The sequence below is a fragment of the Macrobrachium rosenbergii genome, chromosome 19 (assembly GCF_040412425.1).
Source record: "Macrobrachium rosenbergii isolate ZJJX-2024 chromosome 19, ASM4041242v1, whole genome shotgun sequence".
Taxonomy (NCBI): Eukaryota; Metazoa; Arthropoda; class Malacostraca; order Decapoda; family Palaemonidae; genus Macrobrachium; species Macrobrachium rosenbergii.
This window is the reverse complement of record NC_089759.1, coordinates 14,796,161-14,816,161: the sequence shown is the minus strand read 5'-3', so window position 1 is coordinate 14,816,161 and position 20,001 is coordinate 14,796,161. Positions and strand designations below refer to the sequence as shown.

The window sequence follows — 20,001 nt, the reverse complement described above, 5'->3', positions numbered from 1 at the left end:
CCGTGTCCTGAGATTATCCAGTAAGTGGGAAATCAAAAGTTGCCATTTGTCAGTAGAATATAGACAGAAGCTCCTTAGAATGACAAGAAAAATGCATTATCCATTATGAGCTACCTAATAAGAACCAAAAGCATGACTGAGGAGGTCAGTCCCAAGTCATGGACAAGACTTTTTGATGACTTGAGGAGATCAGTCCTGCGCAGCAAAAGGGTTAATACCTCAACACCAGTAATTTGGTATTTAGTTAAGAAAATGGGCCTTTCTATGATGATTACCCCATCATGTAGAAGGTTTAGCATTTGCATGTTGAATTCCTGTCTTTGGGAATTGAGATTTGTAATTTGATAAGAGACTCAGGGTCCCTATCTCTTCACAGCTGGAGATTATCCAGTATCTCCTGCAAGTGAGAAGCTTTTCTCGCGGAGTGGTGACACAGATGTCTGGCATCTCAGAAGATCTTCCTCAGCTGTGTACCAGGGAAAATGGGCCATCTACTGTGATTGGTGTCGTCAAAGGGGTCTCTCCAGTCGGAACTACTTTTCAGGAAATACTGTAGCATATTTCCTAGTTTTTCTCCAGAGGAAGAAGTCTATCTGAGTCTGCCATCAAAGGCTAAAGGGCTGCTATAGGGTTGGTTCTACACCTAAAAGATGTAGACCTGTCTTTCTCATGGGAAACCTCAGTGCTACTTGTTCTCCTAGGGAACTTAATCTCCTAATTGGAACTTGATTCCATTTCTAAGCAGTCCCACTCAAGCCCCATATGAACCATTATGACAGTCATCTGACAGAGACTTGACCCTTAAAATGGTCTTCTTACTGGCTTTAGCTTCATTGAAGAGAGTGGGTGAACTTCATGGTCTTTCTTCTAATGTTAAAAACTTGAGGAGTTGGGAGTCTGTACCCTTCAAATTTGTCCCAGAATTTGTAGCCAAGACTCAAAATCCTTCGGTTCATTATGACAGGTTTGAATCCTTTTCCATCCCTTCCTTGGGAGATTTTGTTGACAATGACCCAGACGAATTGCCGTTATGTCTTGTCAAGGCACTGCATGGTTACCTAAAAAGGACTTGTCACCTCAGGCTGGGGTGTCAAAGACTGTTTGTAAGCACAGGCTGGATTAAGAAAGTGTCCAAGAATACCATCTCCTTCTGGCTCCGTGAAGTTACTAGACATGCTTACATCTCTTCCACAACCTTGTGTTCTAACACAGGTCATGCAAGAGCACATGATGTTTGGGGTTTATGCCCTTCATTAGCTTTTAAAAAACTTAACTGTTCACAGGATTTTGAAGGCTGGTATTTGACTTCGTCAAACCACCTTCACATCCTTCTATATACTAGACGTTGCCCACAGATCCTTGGACACTTTTTCGTTGGGTCCGGTGGTGGCTGCTCAACAAGTTGTGTAGCTCATCCAGTACCCCTAGTGGGACAGTTTGTGTCTTACCTAAGATGATGGTATGAAAGAGTGAATGAGATGACTGGTCTTTCTCCTTTCCCTTTTTCCCCTTCTTCTCTACCTGTAGGAAGTAGGAAGATTGATCCATCATGAGCTGGAATTGTTGTCCTCCTCCTCTCAAACAAGGGGAGGAAGGAATGATGACAAAAAAATTGGTGGCTAACGTAGGTTTGTTGTCTTAACAGATATAGCTCTTTAACTTCCACTTATACATTGTTCCTCCAGTAATCTGACCATTTGATAAACTGTTTATTTGACAAGACAGAGGCATAACGTCTCCTTCCTCTGCTTTGGCCTAACCAGGACATGAGACCAGGTGTGCTGAACCTCCATTCGGTTCAAGACTTTCCTTTCCTCCCATCAAAAATGAGTGTATCCTTACGTTAAGTCCTAGGTTTGTTGCGCGTATGAACGAGTGGCAAATTTTAAATTAATTTGTATTTTTCATAGCTGACAAACCTACAGTCTTAGCTTATATTACCCACCTCTTGCCACCCCTTAAATTGATTCCCTGGGCTGGAAGAAACTAGATGCGTCACAGCACTCTCAGGTTAAGGGAGGTCGGCTGATGCTTCCTCTCTCATCTGATAGGCTGAACCCTGTTGCCACCAATACCTTGTTCTACAATTTTGTGGCACCAGAAGATTTGTCCTTACGTTAAGACTAGGTTTGTTAGCTATGAAAAATAAAAGACAAATTTGTCATTTTGAAAAGCTTGTCTGCTGGAGCAGATATATTTTAACTCCCAGTCTACAGTAACCCCTATACCCCTATATTATTAACACTAAGCCAATGAAAAGGGTGAGAGTTTGTCCAAAGAGCAGATGTAGGAATTGTGACTAGGCTATGCTACCTCTAGGCTTCTGCAAAATCTTGCCATAACATAGGTAGCATATGAAAAATGCTTAAATTTTATAGACTCGAAAGAAATTATTCTTGTCTCTTTATAAGAAGTTCATACTGAATCAAACAAAACCACCAAAAAATGATAGTAGCAAGAAAAATGTCATTCAAGAACTTCATAACAATAGCCTCGCCTACCCCAACTATACATTCATGATCACTTAAACATCATTAAACATAAGGTGTGCAGTTATTGTATGTAATATATGTGCAGTATGTGTATGTAATGAATACTGTATGTGTACAATTGTTACAAGAATATTAAATACAATAATTCAGACGTTTAAGTCTATTCACTAGACCCCTGTATTTACATTTTCTGTCTAGTACAGTATGTCCAGCTCTAAATCTTGCAGTACTAATGGTATTATATACTGTAGTTATATCATTGGCCAGTTTTATGGATTGTACGGAGTGCAGTTTATCCTAGAATGCAGACTGAAAAACAATAGTACAATAAGACTACAAACAATAAAACTTATTCCAGGACAGTAACTGAAGTGAAGTTGAGAGCGAAACTTGAGGAATTGAGATAGATTCATTGTGCGAATTTATCACCGTCCACTCTTGACGAGCTGATTACCTGTCTTCATGACCCCTTTCCTCATCTCTCATTGAGGCAGTCAGTCCAGTACACAGTGCTCAGCTAGTTTGCTTGGCTGAGCAGAATTAATTTTTTGTTCCCATCCAGATAGTTTCTTTGCTTTGAACATCCACCCACACTAGTGCACTTTTAATTATACTTTCCATTTAGTGAGGTTAATTACATGCACTGAAAAGGGGGATAACCAAGGTTGTAGTGTGGATAGAAGTGTTGATGATCGATGGATTCCTGTACTCCACTTCATCCTTTTATATGATTAGTAAGCAGTAGCAGAACTACATTTACAATATTTTTTTACCTTGAGGTGCAGAAATCTTGTTTTGGCAAAAGTGACACTGGTAGTTGTGATACCAGATCGTGTTATAAATGCAGTTTTGAAGTATGGCTGCGCATTGTAGTGTTGAAAGTATCAGCCATACTACAAATGCTAAGATGGAAATGTAACTACTTCAGTATGGAGACTTCGGTTTTGATATTTCACGTATGCTTGTGATTAATTTTAACAGATAGAATGCAAGGTGTGATTAATCTACAGATACTACAGGTGTTTTAAGAAATTTTTTGTAAATTAGAATTGCTGTACATCAATATATATAATTCAGTAACACATATAGATAGTGAGAGTTAATGAAAAAAGCTAGAATGTTTGGTAGCTTTCATTTAGTACTGTGGTTGGAAAATAACCAGAGCTTTTGATAATCTGTAACTCATAAAACTCTACCAGTTTGTGTTGGTGTACTATTGGAAGTACATATGTAGGGGTTAAAAAGAAAACTAGATACAGTAGTATGTATGGAATGATTAAGATTTGTACCAAATGAATTAGAAAATAATTGCATATTGCAGGCTGAATTAGGTCACACAAAAAGAAAAGTACAGAGAATGAGAGGTAAAGTACATGTGTGTATGTAAAATAGTAAATACTGTACTGTATTATAGTTGTTTGTTTTTTACAGGGGTACAGTAGGCTATAGCTCGTGACTCAAAACTCGTTAGAACTGTGTACAACCTGAACTATACAGACTGACTGAAGGATTCAGTGGTCTTAACAGTACAGTACGGTATGTATTTTAAAATAATGTGTGTTGAATGTAAGGTTTTTCTTATCTTGAAAAAGAATGATTCAAATTCATAACTGTAGAATGAATAAATTGAAAGTACTTAGTATATATATGTAAGTAGTGAATATTTTATTTCAATTCTTTTTTCAGATGTGTAAAGACATGACTTGAAGCCAATAATAAGAATTGTGTACACAGCCTGAACTCAGACTGATGACTTCATTGATAAGTAAGTACAGTACAGAATGTTTTTAAATTTTCTGTATATCGTAAAGTTTTTCTGGAAAAGCATAAACAGTAGTATTTGTCAGTAGAATTAATATGTTGAATATTGGATTATATTTTTGTAATCTGTAATAAGTACTGTACATATAATATTCTAAAAAAGTTCCTTCATATTTCTCCCAAGCAGCTAAAACTTAATATAGATGGATGCAAGCTTCTGGGTGTTTCATAACAACCCCATCAATCATATGTCCACATTCATAGTTTTGAATGTCCTCTGTCCAGTTACAGTCTTAAGTCTTCCAGACAGAAGAATTACCATTTATGCATGCATACCATGGACCTGTCAATAGGTATTAGCTGCTTTCATAGTTTGTCTAGTGCTGTAAAGGGAAGTTACTAGCTTTTATGTAGCTCTGTGCCAAAAGGCTATGTCATTTCTGTCATTTATTTCATACGGAGACTTCAGTGTAATCCTCCACAAATGTAGCATAAATCATGGACAAGAAAGATGGACAAGCTTAACATTTTATATACTAAAAACTAAACTATGTGTAAGAAAGTGGAATTATACAAGCTCTGGATGAAGAGCAAGCATAAATTTGACTAGAATGTGCTCTCTTCATACATACTTTACAAGCTCTGGATGAAGAGCAAGCATAAATTTGACTAGAATGTGCTCTCTTCATACATACTTTACAGAGTTTATGCAGGTCAGTGAGAAAGGGGAGAGTACTTTTACAGTACAGTCCACCAAAATTATTAGAGTGAGGATGATTGCAATCTTGTAATGCTCTCAGCCCCATCAAGCAGGTTTGGCTTACACTTGAGCTACACTAAACATGCTGGTGCCATCTTTTCACTGAAGTCTTAAAGGCTTTTTTAAGTATGACCCATCTACAATACTAAAATTCCAATAGGGTTTTATTTCTACCATCGCGTTGTCTTCATTTTCATGTTAGTCAGTGTGTATGCCTAAATCTTGGATTTAGCATAAATGAGATGGAAGCCAAACTAGACAAAATGAAGTACTTGCCAGTGGGTTGTAAAATGTGGTATTAAAAATTTGTGGATAGAAGTTGAATATATTTAAAGTTATTGGATTCCCAAGTCAAACAGACTATGATTCAGAACAGTTAAGGAAATCAGGAAGAATTATCAAAAGTGGTATAAGTGGTATAGTACATGGACATCTTTCAACAAACAAGAAGCAGCATTGGATGCAAGCATACAGACTGTGTGGACAAATTAAAACCCATTCTAAAGACATCCTGTAACTTGAAAACACAACAGTTTTTGAGCCACACGAGGCTCCTCTTCAAGTGTGAATGTAAAATCAAGAATGCAGATACCAAGACAAAATGAGTATAAGGAAAAATAAAAGTAAAAATAAATATAAAAATATCTGACATAGTGTTTGTTCTGTATACTGGCATCAACTGACCTGTTAGACAAGATGATACCAACATTGCTTGATTCATTCATGTGTCTGAAAGTAATCATACTATTATTAACTTGAATAAATTTGCAATGTAGTATGAAGAAGTCTCGGAAGCAGCAAAATATTATTGACAGGTGTTGTTATTCAAGTAACTTGAATAATCCCTCAGATTCCAGTGCTTGGCTTCAAGCTTAAATTTCGTTATTCAAGTAACCCATACGAATTTGAACAAAGGCTGCTACAAACTTGACATTCTTGTCACCTCTCATGTTTTGAAAGCTGCCAACTTTTGTAATGTTGGTAAAAGCTTAAATTGCCAATTTGGTGTGACTTAAATGATTTCTGACAATGATACCTAGGCATTTTCATATTTTTACTGTTGTTTTCTTCATATTCATTTTGTCTTTAGTATCTTCGTTCTTGTTTTTCTGTTCATCTTGAGAGGAACCTAGTGTGGCTTGAAACTGTTGCTTAATTCAAGTTTAAAGTATGTCTTTAGAATGGGTTTTTTATTTGTAATTGCTTACTTGTGCAGTGTAAAATTCATCCTTAAAGACTGTGGAAATAGATGTGAAAGTTATAGGTACATGCTGTGATAGAACTCCTGATGTTGACAAACCAGCTGACTTTTGACAAAGAAAAATGGAAATAGAAGTCTCCCTTGCAAAGATCCCCAAAGCCACTCGTGGGGAGAGTAGCAAAAGTCAAACCAGAGAACTTTTTTTTTTTTTTTAACTTTTAGGTTTTGCAAATACCTGCAAAAGGAGGCAGGAAGCATTCAATCAGGAGGCATTACCTGATTCAGGAAAAGCACTTTCCTTATGATAAATCCAAGAGTTAGACACATCTGACTAACATGAAATTAATGAGGATGACATTATGGTAAAGATAAAACCGCTTTGGAATTTTGAGATTTCAGTTAAGAAATTCCTTGTCTAGAAAATGTATGGAAGATGCTTAACATCCAAAATACATCAATGATCATCCTTACTTTTGAAGACCCAGATGTCCCTATGATCATACACTGAAAATGAAAGACTTTTGGTCCAGCTGTTCAGGCCTTAACTGAGAAATGTTATAAATTTTGTAAATTTGGCCACCCTTCAAGTGTATGTAAAAATAGAAAACTGTGACAGTTGTTCATCTCTAGAACTTGATAAATGCACAGAAATGACAAATTGTATACTGTTAATTGTTACAAAAACCATGAATGTAGCAACAAGAACTGTCAGGAATACTGAAATGAAGAAGCTGCAGTGTGGCAATCAAATGCAGAACATACCTACTTGAAATATGCTAGAAAGCTTTTAGCATGGCAAAAAACTCCCAAAGCAGTAAAATTCAGTACAGTAGTCTGACAGTTAAACACAATAATAACAATGATCTAACAAGCTCCATTACTGGAGTTATGAAGAAATCCAATAAAACAAATGAATCACCACCAGATAGTGATACCAGGGCATTTAGCCCTTAAAATCTCAAAAACAAGTAAATACATGTCTCGATCCACCAAACTTTCTAATGTCATCAACAGCTCTCCTTTAAAACTTACATCATCTTTGCCTGTTCTTTGGGAGGGCACATCTAGAGAGGAACCAATGGCAGTCTTATTTATCAAGAGTAGTTGAAAAAGAGACAGGAATCACTCTAATAAGATTATTCTGACCCATTAATTTAGAGAATAAATTGAATGCCTCAGATCGGTTTGAGGTACTTTCCTCAAGGATGAGGATATGGAGTGTGAGGAGGATGCACTCAACAAACAAATAGGACCTAAAACACACTAGAAAACTAGGAAAATGTATCCCAGTCTGTCTAGACCACCCGTGACATGGTCAGCCTTAGGTAGAATGAAAATAATCAAATGAGATGGCCTCATCCAAGGGGTCTTCCAAAAGTAAATAACTTTCAGATCTACTGTATACTTCAGTGGAATTGTAGGGATCTAAGAGCTCAAAGAGAGCAAATAAGTGTTAATTCAACCACAAGAACCAGGTCTTGTCTTCAAAAAACAAAACTGGGTAATGAAGAATATTATCCTGGTTTAAACTTTGAATATATAATTGTCTACTGACAACTCGAGATCAGTAACATTCATTTTGGACAAATTGAAAGCCATATGCTCCTTATATCTTCCTCCTGATTTGGACTTCACTTACATTGTCATTCAAAAACTTCAGTCAGTTTCCTACCCCATACTTACTCCTTTGGGATTTTAATGCTCATAATCCCTTACTGGGTGGGAGAGCAGTGGATGCCAAGGGGATGATCACAACATCACATTGCTAAATAATGAAGCGTTGAATGTTCATAATAAACAAATACATTCTGTATGTATTTAGCTGTTGACTTAAGTATTTGTTCATCAGACATTTACATTGATTTTGACTGGTCAGAAAATGGAATATCCAAGTGCGTGTGACCATATCCCAATCCACATAAGGCCTGCAGAAAATACTCATGTAGAATTGCACCGATCATTCCAATAAAAAGCCAAATAGGATGCTTCTCTTCCTAGTGTCTACAGACCAATAGCCCTCATATTTACCTGTAAGCTGAGTGGAAGTAATCTATCAGAATTGTATGGTCTAAGAAAAGTCAAAATCATCTTTCACTCTACCAATATGGAATTGGGTAAATTAGACCTCATGCTCAAGTTACCAAACCAAATCCAGCAGGATTTTGCTAAGCAGTGTCAAACTATACGGGTTCTCTTTTGTATACAAAAAGCAAATTATACAACTTGGTGTTATGGCATAATAAACCGTTGTATAAGGGTATGGCCTGTCCACCGATATATATACTTGCCTTTTACGTTCGGTAACGCATTATATATCTTTTTATACCTGTTAACAAACACAACCTTCGCATGGATGCAGCGAGGGGTCTCAGGTCGCCTGCTACCTTTCCGTCCACTTTCTGTATTATAAACACCTGTCGAGAATAATAATAAAGGATTACAGGCTGCTCTAGGAGCAAGAGTCCGTGCTGGCACAAGGCCAGCTAAATCTGAAACAACAACATAACAAAGGATCAGTCTTTCACTTCTGACATTTCTTGAACCTCACACTGGTGACCCCGGGTCAGGGACAGGTAGTGCGATTTTGGCCCAGCCATTAACAGACTAAATACAGCCACAGCCTACCATCAGGGAGCCTTTAGCGGACTAACTACGGCGCAAAGTTTAAGCCTCTGATAGCTCCCTCCTTGGCAAAAACTGTGCCATTAACGGACTAAATACGGCTTACCCAAAAAGGGCATGTTTTGGCACTTTGTTCCACCACTCGAACAATCGGCACCATTAACGGACTCAATACGGCGCATTTTCCCGCGTTTTGGTGCGTGGGTAGTAAAGATGTCAGAAGCTGAAGCTCAGTGCGAACCTGCGAGCATCGTCTGTACGCCTCTCTCACCAACAAAGCCAGACACGGTCAAACTTCCCCCGTTTTCGCAGCAGAACACGGCATCATGGTTCATGCGCGGACGCGCACTTTCGCGTGCCGCACATCTCATATGATGCTATCAAATCCGACATCACCATAACAGCACTCCCAGAAGAGGTGTTCAACAGAATCTCCCCCTGGCTCGACGCAGAACCGGACAAGGTCACATACGCTTGAAAGATAAACTGATGCAACTTTACTCCATGCCCATGATCGAGAGAGCGCAGCGCGCACTCGACCTGTTATCCCAGCCCCTCAGAGAAGCATCACCCAGGGAAGCTTCGGACGAATTACAGGGGTTGGTAACACTGCCAGGCCTCGACGAAAACGGGAGGAGAAGAACGATAGATTTAACAAAAGCAATCTTCCTTCGGCGCCTCCCGCAGGAAGTTAGGCGCCAGATAAGGGATGCAGACACCCTCGACATGGACTTCTTAGTCGATGACGCCCAGAAAATATACGAGGCTACCAAGGCCTCGAAAAATGACGCTGCCCTTGCAGCTTCCACCCTGGGAGCTTGCAGCCTGACGGAGGAGAATGATGATGACGACGGGGACATGAACACCATTTGCAGAAAAAGACTCTACTCGGGGAACACAGGACATGGTCAAACCTGGTGTGGTGCTTCCACAGAAAGTTCGGAACCAATGCCAGAAACTGCAGGCCTCCCTGTTCTTTCACAAAAAACAACAAAAGCAGCCACAAGTAACGGCTGTGGTCGCGAAATCCAACTCCCCCCGGCCAGCAGGTTTCTTCATCAGAGACGAAATTTCCGAATGGTACCTGCTGGTAGATAGAGGGCCAATGCAGTTGGTCTTCCTGCCATCCAGGGAATTAGAAAAAATACCAGACTCGACACCTGCCCTCATAGCAGCAAATGGAACTCCCATTCGCACGTATGGCACGACGACCCAGACTATCTCAATTCTGGGACGCAGATACCACTGGCCTTATCGCGGATGTAAAGTTCTCCCTGCTGGGCGCACATTTCCTAGGACACCATGGGCTTCTAGTCAACGTTGCAAGACAACGCCTCCTCGACACAGGAACCTGCCACTCCCGTCAGCTCTTCACCGGGCCTGGAGTACTTCCAGTTATCAAATTTGCATCACAAAATCTCATAAATTACCCCCCAGCTTAATTTGTAGTCTATCCCACACTACCTGCCATTGTAACCTTCCTACCTTGATTTTTTCACGTCAACGTTTGTTGTCAAATCATAATTATCTCGGGTATTTCACCTGTAAAATTTTGCAGTTTAACAATTTTTTTGTTTGGAAAGTTCCTTTGTTGGTGCATGGCAGATTATGACGTTCATATTGTACAGTTTTGATTTAAATTTTGCCTGCAGTAGTCTAGTGCTCATTGCTGTAAGTTCTTGAGTCAGTCAGTGCGTTTGATATGAAAGTTCAAGGGCACAGAAAGTCCTCTGTTCAGATAATGTTGGATTATTTGTTTACAGGCAACCTATTATGAGTGATATTTATCTTGCATAAGCCTAATTGGGGATCCTTTGCAAGTTGCTTTCATTTTTACCAACAGTATGCTTTTCCTGTACATTATACATATTATAGGAAATTACTATTTTATAAAATTGCATTTACATGCTAATGTTCCTGAATAATTTAAAATAATTTTATTTTCGTATGTTCATTTGTAGTAAGTATCGTAGTAACAATTGGTTTTTGCAATATAACCAAGTGATTAAGTTTGAGAAGTAGGATTACAGAAAATGTTTTGATTTTTACAGAATCTTTAGAAATAATCCAGACCAAGATGATGGTGCTGCATGTTAGTTTATACAATTACAGGCACATCACCTTAAAAATTTTTTGGGCCACACTTCAGCCATGATTTAAAAGAAAATTTTTATTTAGCTTCTCTTTTTGCCCTGTATGGCTTGTGCATGTAGAGAAGAGAGTTGGCACAATAAGTAATACACATTTTAAAAAGGTTTTTTCAAATTTTATTTGGGTAAAAAATGTTGCTTAATACACACAATTTGCTTGGGTATCACAATCCAGTCAGTGCACAAATAGCAGAGAGTAAAACCACCAATAACAATGTTTTCCCTGCATCTTGAAGGTATTTCAGGAACTTTGATTTAGGCTACTGGAATTGTCCTAAGACTGAATATTTGTAGTAAGCCATTCATATTCAGCTTACACAAACCACTGTACTAATAAATATTTCTCCTCAACTTCTGCAGATCCAACGTCGAAAGCCAGGGGGATGAAGTAGCTTTTGAAGCTATGAGACAAAGCATATACACGTGAACCAAAATGACTGGTGGGCTGCAACTCCGAAGGCGAGTCGTCTTCCTATAGTCGCATGGCTGAATGCAGCTTGTGGGATGCAACTCCAAAGGCGAGTTGTCATCGAGTTGTCATCCTCCAGTCACAATGTTGTCATCGAGTTGTCATCCTCCAGTCACAATGTATGTTCCACTCAACATCTTTAGAAGAGTAGAAACAAGACAGAAACTGTGATTACAGCATACGGCAACAAAGAGAAAGAAGGAACTTCATCAGGGAAAGCTTCCCAGGACTTTTCATCCTTCAAAACAGTAACTGGAGGAGGGGAGGGATGATAGAAATGCCAACTCCCCTCAGAGCAAGAACCGTAGACAGAACAGCTGTTGGTCTTGGAGACGACTTGTCGAAATCGGAAACTCTGTCTAAAGGTTCTGTAACATCAACCTCTGCTGGAAGGCAAGCTGGGGTCTTGTACACAGCTGTTACAAAACCTCCACGCTGTAGCAAAAGAACCCTCCTCCATCTCGTGTGTCCCAGTCTCTACATCATCTGAAAGACTATAAAACATTATAACATTCCAGATACGTGTGTGTAATCGAAAGAAAGCTCTCCCCTTATGTAAAGGGACGGAGGGTTTATGTAAAGGGACGGAGGGTTTGTATTTCTAAAAATACAAATTACTTCATAATTACAGTACTTTTTAATTTTCCGCACCATATAGTTACACCTTCAAAATTTGAAAGTATGTACTTTTAAATTGCTACGCCGTCTACAGATTTTCTTATCTTGAGGTTACGCAAGTCACATTTTGTAAGTTCGTATGCAAGATAAGTACCACAATAATATGACTCAAAAGGACTTTTAAAATATCGTGTGGGATTTTACAGAGAAAACTAGGCACACTACGAGATGCGTGTCGGTGTCGTCAATGTAGGAACGCAAAGATGCATCAAGCAGAAACTCACTTGGTTCTTGGTCATTTTTCACTGTGCATTCATTTCAACTGCCAACTGAATAAAAAATTCCAGAAGAAAAATTCTACGAGATGCGTGCCGGTGTCTGCGTTGTCTGTGTAGTAACGCAAAGCTGCATCAAGCAGAAACTCACTTGGTTCTTGGTCATTTTTCACTGTGCGTTCATTTCAACTGCCAGCAGAAACTCACTTAGTTCTTGGTCATTTTTCACTGTGCATTCATTTCAACTGCCAACTGAAAAAAATTCCAGAAGAAAAATTTTTCAGACTCGAAAAGCTAGACATTTTTACACAAATTACACTATATACTTATTCACAAAACTAAAAAGATCACAGGCAAAATGAAAAGTAAAGTTTAAGTGGAAGGAAATAAAATAGTTCTCTATATGACCAAAGGCACAAAGCTTTTACACTTTAGCTGTTACGACTGAAAAAGTCTGTAGCTGTACGTGACTGAAAAAAGTCTGCTGCAAATTAAACCGTTCTTTTGAATAAAATGTCGAAAATTTTCATCTGTTAAGAGGTCCATAGGTATATCTAGAAGCTTTGGTGTCTATTACTCTGCAATCAGTGCACCTGGTTGGGCAGTTCTCTCTTATCAAAACAACAGTACAGTACGTATAGCAAATCGCATATTTCCCCCAACTGGACTACATTACAGATCCTCTTGTCACTTTAAGGAATAGGTACATGTTAAAACGAGTAAGGTAGTATATATATATAAATATATATATATATAAAAAGGGGCTGGTGTAGGCAGCGATGATGACTCTATACAACAAAGAAACAGACAACTGAATATGACTGATTGACCCGGGACAAAAATGCTCGGAAGTGGACGGCAAGATGCAGAGCCATCTCTAATGAATATTGCTTTAGAAAACACCTGGACTGATATGGAGATTACCTGCCACTATTATAATCTTGAAATACACCAACGGAGAATGCCAAGAGAAACTTAAATTTAGGCTAAGGATAGTCAGTATATGTGATTCACCATTAAATTTACCAGGATGTTTGTGAATGTTCTACATTGCTAAAATATGTCTTTTAATAAACCCACTTTTTGCTCACCAGGAAATGATAGTGACGGTCCCGTTAAAAATGCCTTGTAGGGGATAAAGTATAGAGCAAATTTTTAAGACGCCGAAGACACTAAACCACACGGGCTAGCAATAAATTTAATTTTGCAAATATATGATGTAACATCATTGAATCAAGATGCAAAACCTGAAGTACAGCACATATTCCTTTTACTCCTTGATGAACACAATATGGAGAAGAAACCTATCCGCGTCAATTAATGAGAGAGAGGGGGGGGGAGAGGACTAGTTTTATTGAAGTAAATTTCACACTAGCCTTCACTAAACAGTACATCCTGTGTTCATGATCCCACTCCAATGGCACAAGTTACTTTAATGTCAATGCACAAAGAATAACCACATGTACACTGTGCCAAAACTACAGCAAGGCATATATTCTTACCTGTCCGTGACAACTGTTCCCAACAAGATGGTCCTAGCACCCTCTCATGAGAGACTCGGGGTTTCCAGAGCAGACTCCTTACGGTCTCGGCACTCTTCATGACAATCTGCGGATAATATTCACCTCTTAAATGGAACCCTACATTGAATTATACTGTAATATTTTATGGCATATGATGAATATAACCAGTAAGATAGTTGTATATCAGGTAATGTGTGTGTATCCGAGGCCTCACATTACATTCAAGTATTTGATGGAGTTTCTTTACAGCAGAAAGTACAAAGTGCTCAATTGCTGCTTGAAACTACAGTATTGAAAAATTTCCTCGTGACTTAACAAAACGATGGTTATCGGTTACACAAGCAGCCATTTCTTACACAAGTCAGCTGACAATCTTTATAATTAACAGAAGGGTATAAAGTCCACCTAACGATTGACGTACTTAAAAGCCAGGTTATGATGATAGTAGAATGACTGATCTTTTGACAGTCAACCCCGAGCACTTAAGTCTAACTCATGTACGTGAATACAACAAAAGGATGGTTGTGTAAATGAATACAACAAAAGGATGGTTGTGTAAATCAGAAAGCGAAAATTTCATAAGAATGCTTATATTAAATACTTGAACTGAAATTAGGTTAAAAACATATAGCACCCATTAACTGAATCATGTATTGAAAGATAACCCATACCTATACATTTAATCAAGGATAATACGCCCTATATCTTTTAGGTAAAAAGAGTTTTAACTACTATAACAGTATGAAAAACTTGAACGTTCCCTCCCAGAACGTTCCCTCCCACAACCACCATATAAGCACTTCAAGGAAAGCTTGTATTCAGAAAAATTTTTTAACATCGTCATCCAGTCACCGAGACGAGAATTTGTGGGCTAGACCTCAGCTGCTTCAAAACAGTTTCACAAGTGAAACTATATTACATTTATCCTCAGAGCAGCTCTACTAAGGGCAGGTTGTGTCAATCGAGTTATCTAGTCTTCTTTTCACGAAGATTTATAGAGAAAGACAGCATCTTCATCTCCTAAAGACTTATTCCAGGCTGGGAAACGACAAAAAAAAAATCGTTACTTTAATAATACAAATATTTTCTACTTAGCAAGTCAAAAGTACTAAATTACACAATTATTTGGTTAGAGTCAATGTTAAGATTATGTACACATTAATCAATTGTAGCTTAAGAGAAATTAAGTGATTTCCAAATATTAAATATCCATTACCTTGACAATATAATACTTTTATCAACCTAATATTTGTGAAGATTCTATCAACGCCCAGAAAAATATTTCATCCAGCAGCCCTGAAACTTTAAAATATCCAATTTCATTTACAAATGCGGCCTAAATTTATTTTGAAGAATGCCGGTGGTGGGGGGGGATTTGATTTAAGTTGACTTACCTTCGCTTTCAAACATGATTTTTAATATACATTGTTTTCTGGAAATATGCAAATTATCCCTGTCTCAATTACATGGTAAATCTATGGTAGCCTACTGAGTTTGATTAATATTTCTGAATCGAATGACTTTTGTTTGCTTATGTGCATAGTCCACGGAAGCCGCGGAACCCACGGCTAAAAATGTAGGTAAGCCTCCAGGTCATTGAAAGAAATGCCTGGAAATGTGTCCAAAAGCTCGAGCAAGTGAAACAAAACCCAATCAAAGACCAAAATAAGCCCGACTAAAATTTAAAATTTTAAGCTGCAACCCACTGAAACTGTATTAACATTTTACCACCAGCAAAGGAAGTGCAAACTGCTGAGAAAAAATCAAAATGTACCCCCAAAGTCCTTAAAACTTTTATCCCTAAAGAAGAGGTTGTCACATGTCGCCTACTTACGTCCTTTTACATCCACTCGCAAATTGAATATGTGGTCCGAGTACTCACAGATCTGGCAAAAGTCAGAAAAGGCCCAACATATCCGGAATAACTACACATGCCACATTTTAAGAGCTTTGTGAAACATGGCTTCCTCCGAGTCGACACTAATGTGCCATCTGTATAACACAAAATTGGCATGAGAAATACGACTATCATTGTTAAAAAAGAAATAACTGATACGTCTCTGACATGTAAATGCACCGGCACTGAAAGTGCTCTTAATCCCTCCATATCCAATGAATGTGTCTAACATTAAGTTATTAAAGAAAAGTCCTAAAGTAATCAGTCAAAATAAAACAATGCTCAAAACCCTTAAAAATGACAATCTTCTGGAAATAAATATGAAAGCATAAACCAGCATTAAGATACAGACACTAGTAAGACTGGTGCTAAAATCCTCCTATAATAGTAATCCATGAGGACTGACTAGATATGCAATAGACAACGACCGCAATAACAGATGCGCTCACAGAAATACAGAGAATCACTCGCAAGCATTTAGCTGACATATTCCTGCAGTGGGCGTAATCAGTACTCCTCCAGGAGCTAGGGCAACAGTGGGCCCGTTCGTCAAACCTTCTTGATCCGGGATTACCAAGGGACAGGGCTTTTGTCTTCATGTACTCAGGAAGAGATAACTACCATTTGCACCACCACCCCCCAAAAAAAAAAAGCGGGACGCGCGATAACGGACCAAATATACCAACAAGCTTACGAAACCAAACATTACCAATTTTTACCATTTCTAACAAACGCAATGACGGCACCCACAGAAGGAACAAACAAAGTAACTAATCTAGTCTCAACTGCCGAAACCCAGCATCTCCCAACACTAAAAATTCAAGTATATGTAACCTAAGATAAAGAAGTACACAGTCATAGCTTAAGATCTCCGAAAGGATTGCATATTTCAGATGGCATAATGATCTGCATGAAGTCTTCAACATGAGCTTGTAAAAGTTAGGCTCGTAGATTGGCTAAAAACCCCTAAAACTGAAAATAAATCTAAAAAAAAAATGCAGACTCCAATTACGGAACCATAACACTAGCTTTGACGCCCATGGAAAATTACTACTCAGACTCAAATTTGTACTTAAACCAAGACAAAAACACAGCACACCGTTTATTGTTTATTCCTTTTTTTTTATTTCTACGGTCCCAACCTGTCGGAGGAGCTCTGAGACCCGCAGCTTACTCCATATCAACTGTCAAATTCACGCACGGAAAAATTAAAATTTAATTTTTGCTTGAACGACTTGATGTTTTCAGTCTTCCTGATGCCAAGTGGGAGTTTATTTAACCGTCTTGGAGCGACAAATTTAAAAGGTTTTTGAACTACATTCCAACAGCATCTAAGCTCTAATAACTTCCAAACCCTCTGTAGCTGTTCTTAGTTGATTCCATCCGTTAGCTGTAATAAACGCAGAAAGATAATAATTTAATTTGGACACCCATTAAAAACACAAAAATTTACACATCCTGTACGAGGCTTCGTTGTGACGCTACTTTGGTCGCAGAGCTTAACACTAGGATGGGTGTTCGCCATTGGCAGGCAACAGTAACTAGAATAAGAGTGAACAGATAATAGTTTATCATTTTAACAAGAATAACTGGAGCTTCATAGCCAAAGTTTTCTTAACTCTGTCACACGCAGATTTTATAATATTCCGTATAAATTCACATTTTTTTATTTTTTTGCCATGCATGGCAACCGAAAGTTGTTGCCTTGGAGCAGATACGCTCTTCAAGAAACTTGGCAGAAGCTTTGTTACCGTTGTCGCTTAACAAAAAAAAAAGACAAAAAAATGCTCAAACTGATTTTAACCTGTTAGAGTAACGGGCATGCTTTCGGGAATTTTCTATCAAATACGCTATTTTCGAATTTCCTTAAAACAAGCCCGTGATTTGACCAATTATTATTCTTAAGTTTTTACTACCTTCGCACGTTCCTTAAAACAACATATGCTGGAAATTTGTTCTCCATTCTTGGAAATGCAATTGATTAAAAGACGGGTTCGCTAGGAACCTAATTTCCTTAAGCAAGCTCCTGATTGTACTAGTTATTACTGTTCTTGTGTTTATGACCTTCACACGTATCTTAAATTAACTTATGCTGCAGATTTTTTTCCCTGCAATGCCTTATTTGTTAAGTACCAATTTCAGCTAAATCAAATCTAGGTAGCTTCAAGTCCTTCAACTGCACTAATACTAGGCCACCTCCTAGGAACCAGGAAATGAAAAGGGTGTTGAGCTTCCGAAATATCCTTGGAAAATGCAGTTTAGTTTTATAACTTGCCATATTTATTCTGGATGGTTAAGATGCGAAATGCTGTTCAACATTCTAGCCTGCCATTTGCTTCCCTCTACCATTCTATTGTGATCCCACGCATTTTTCCCTTTCCCTGACGAGAAAAAAATCGATTTTTGAGAAATCGCGATAACCATCATCCGAGTCTATTTTATAAACACGGATTTCAGTGTAGATGAACCTTTTGGGTGATCACTGTCGAGAGAATTATTGGAAAAATGATTAACTGGGGATCAATTTGCTGAGGTCTTTGGCATCTGTCATTTCGAACACAGAATTAAATGATGGCCGTTTTAAATACATTAAAAAACAAAATGATTATTTGGTACCTAAACCTTTGAATTACGCACCACTGCGTAAAAAAAGTAAAAATATAAAATCCTTGGCACAGCAGAATGTAAATTTTACAAAATCCTAACCCTAATGATGAGGTACCACACAGGAAACATCGGCTAAATAAAACCATTTCACGACAAGCTTTCATGGCACACCTAGCAAGTCAAAGTTAGCAGTTTACTTAACTGCATAAACATTGCTCTCTAGTGGTTTCGTTAACAAGTGAATACAATCATGTGTAATTACTGTTATCTTCCATGCCGGGGTGACAAACTAAAGAACACAATACTATAATTTTAAAGAACGATTTAACAGCCCAGAATAACCAGCACTCAATGTCAAGCAAAGCGTCCCACTGCCCAAAATCAACTATAGTAAGAACAATTCTCGAAATTAACAAAAAGCACTGCAATAAACTAAAAATTTGCCTTCCTGCTTAACCAACAAAATTCCACAATTCTGCATCAGGCATCCACTAACCTTTGATCCACTTGGAAATTATGACAACCACCCAATAAAAAAAATAAAAGCTGAAAAAATGTTAATAAACTTCTCTGACTTCCGTCTACTGCTAAAATAAACAAGGAGTGAAGAAAAGTGAAGCCTGTCTCACCTTGCTTAGGTGTCCTTGTAAATCAAGTGGTGCCATCTACTGTACAACGAGGTTACACAATAAAACTGCTTTTTGACTTCGGGAATTTTCTTCTGAAAATTCCGATTATAACGGGGCACTGGCACATTAAAAGTTTCATATTTACACTTCACTGAACAAAGGACAATGTAAATAACATAATTAGGTATTTGCAGAATCAATGAAGTACATGATATTTCGATGATGTTATTTCAGTCTCTGGACATTTTTTTTTTTTTTTATCTAGGGAGAACCGAACCAAAATTGTCTTCAGCTACAGTTTCTCCGGCGTAATCAAATATGGCAAGGTGCAAGGCACACCTAGCTCATAAAAACTGATACCTGTATTTGATTAGATGAGAGAGAGCGAGAATTTCACAATGTTTGTTTAAATAGAACCTAAAGTACAGAACTGACATCATATCGAAAAAATAACAGAGTATAATCTTTAGGGTGGGATCTCAGATCAGGTTAAAGTTCTAAAACACTGTTTGGTTATACATTAAGTACCATCATTCACATTAACTTCCTGACCCACAACCAAAAAACGCAAACTGCCCATCAAACCTTCGTTAGTTATGACCATTTCCTGAACCATCATTGCTGTTAATTTTTTGGGGGGGCGGGTGGGGCTGAAGAGGTTGCTCGCCTTTTTCTTTCGGTTTTTAAGAAAAACTTAACTCCTGTCAGCGTCTTTTAATATAAAACATTACGACCCCTACTAAGCCGTGCTGGCATAAAGCCAGCTTATTTTTAAACAACGTATAGACGCCTCACACCTGCCTCAGACCCACTATTGTGCCAAACATTTTACCCTCTCTCTCTCTCTCTCTCGCTCTCTACAAATGATAGAGAAAGTTCAGGGACATATATATATATATATATATATATATATATATATATATATATATATATATATATATAGTGTCCCAAACTTTTACTCTACCATTGAGAGAAAAAGAGAGAGAGAGTAAAACGT

General features: G+C 38.1%; 2 long non-coding RNA genes across 2 annotated transcripts in view; one reads left to right on the top strand and one right to left on the bottom strand.

Annotated features, from left to right (window-relative positions):
* LOC136848638 (uncharacterized) overlaps window positions 1–11,399 on the top strand; it is a 251,222-nt gene extending 239,823 nt beyond the window's left edge. Inside the window, exons 5-7 of the long non-coding RNA XR_010856076.1 lie at window positions 3,924–4,028; window positions 4,179–4,257; window positions 11,347–11,399. This is a non-coding gene — a long non-coding RNA (uncharacterized lncRNA). The remainder of the gene's footprint in view (window positions 1–3,923; window positions 4,029–4,178; window positions 4,258–11,346) is intronic.
* Window positions 11,400–11,555: 156 nt separating this feature from the next.
* On the bottom strand, window positions 11,556–19,411 carry LOC136848637 (uncharacterized). Its single transcript, XR_010856075.1, has 4 exons — window positions 18,872–19,411; window positions 13,851–13,956; window positions 12,358–12,600; window positions 11,556–11,949 (listed from the first exon to the last, which is right to left on the bottom strand). It is a non-coding gene; the product is annotated as an uncharacterized lncRNA (long non-coding RNA).
* Window positions 19,412–20,001: the final 590 nt, after the last annotated feature.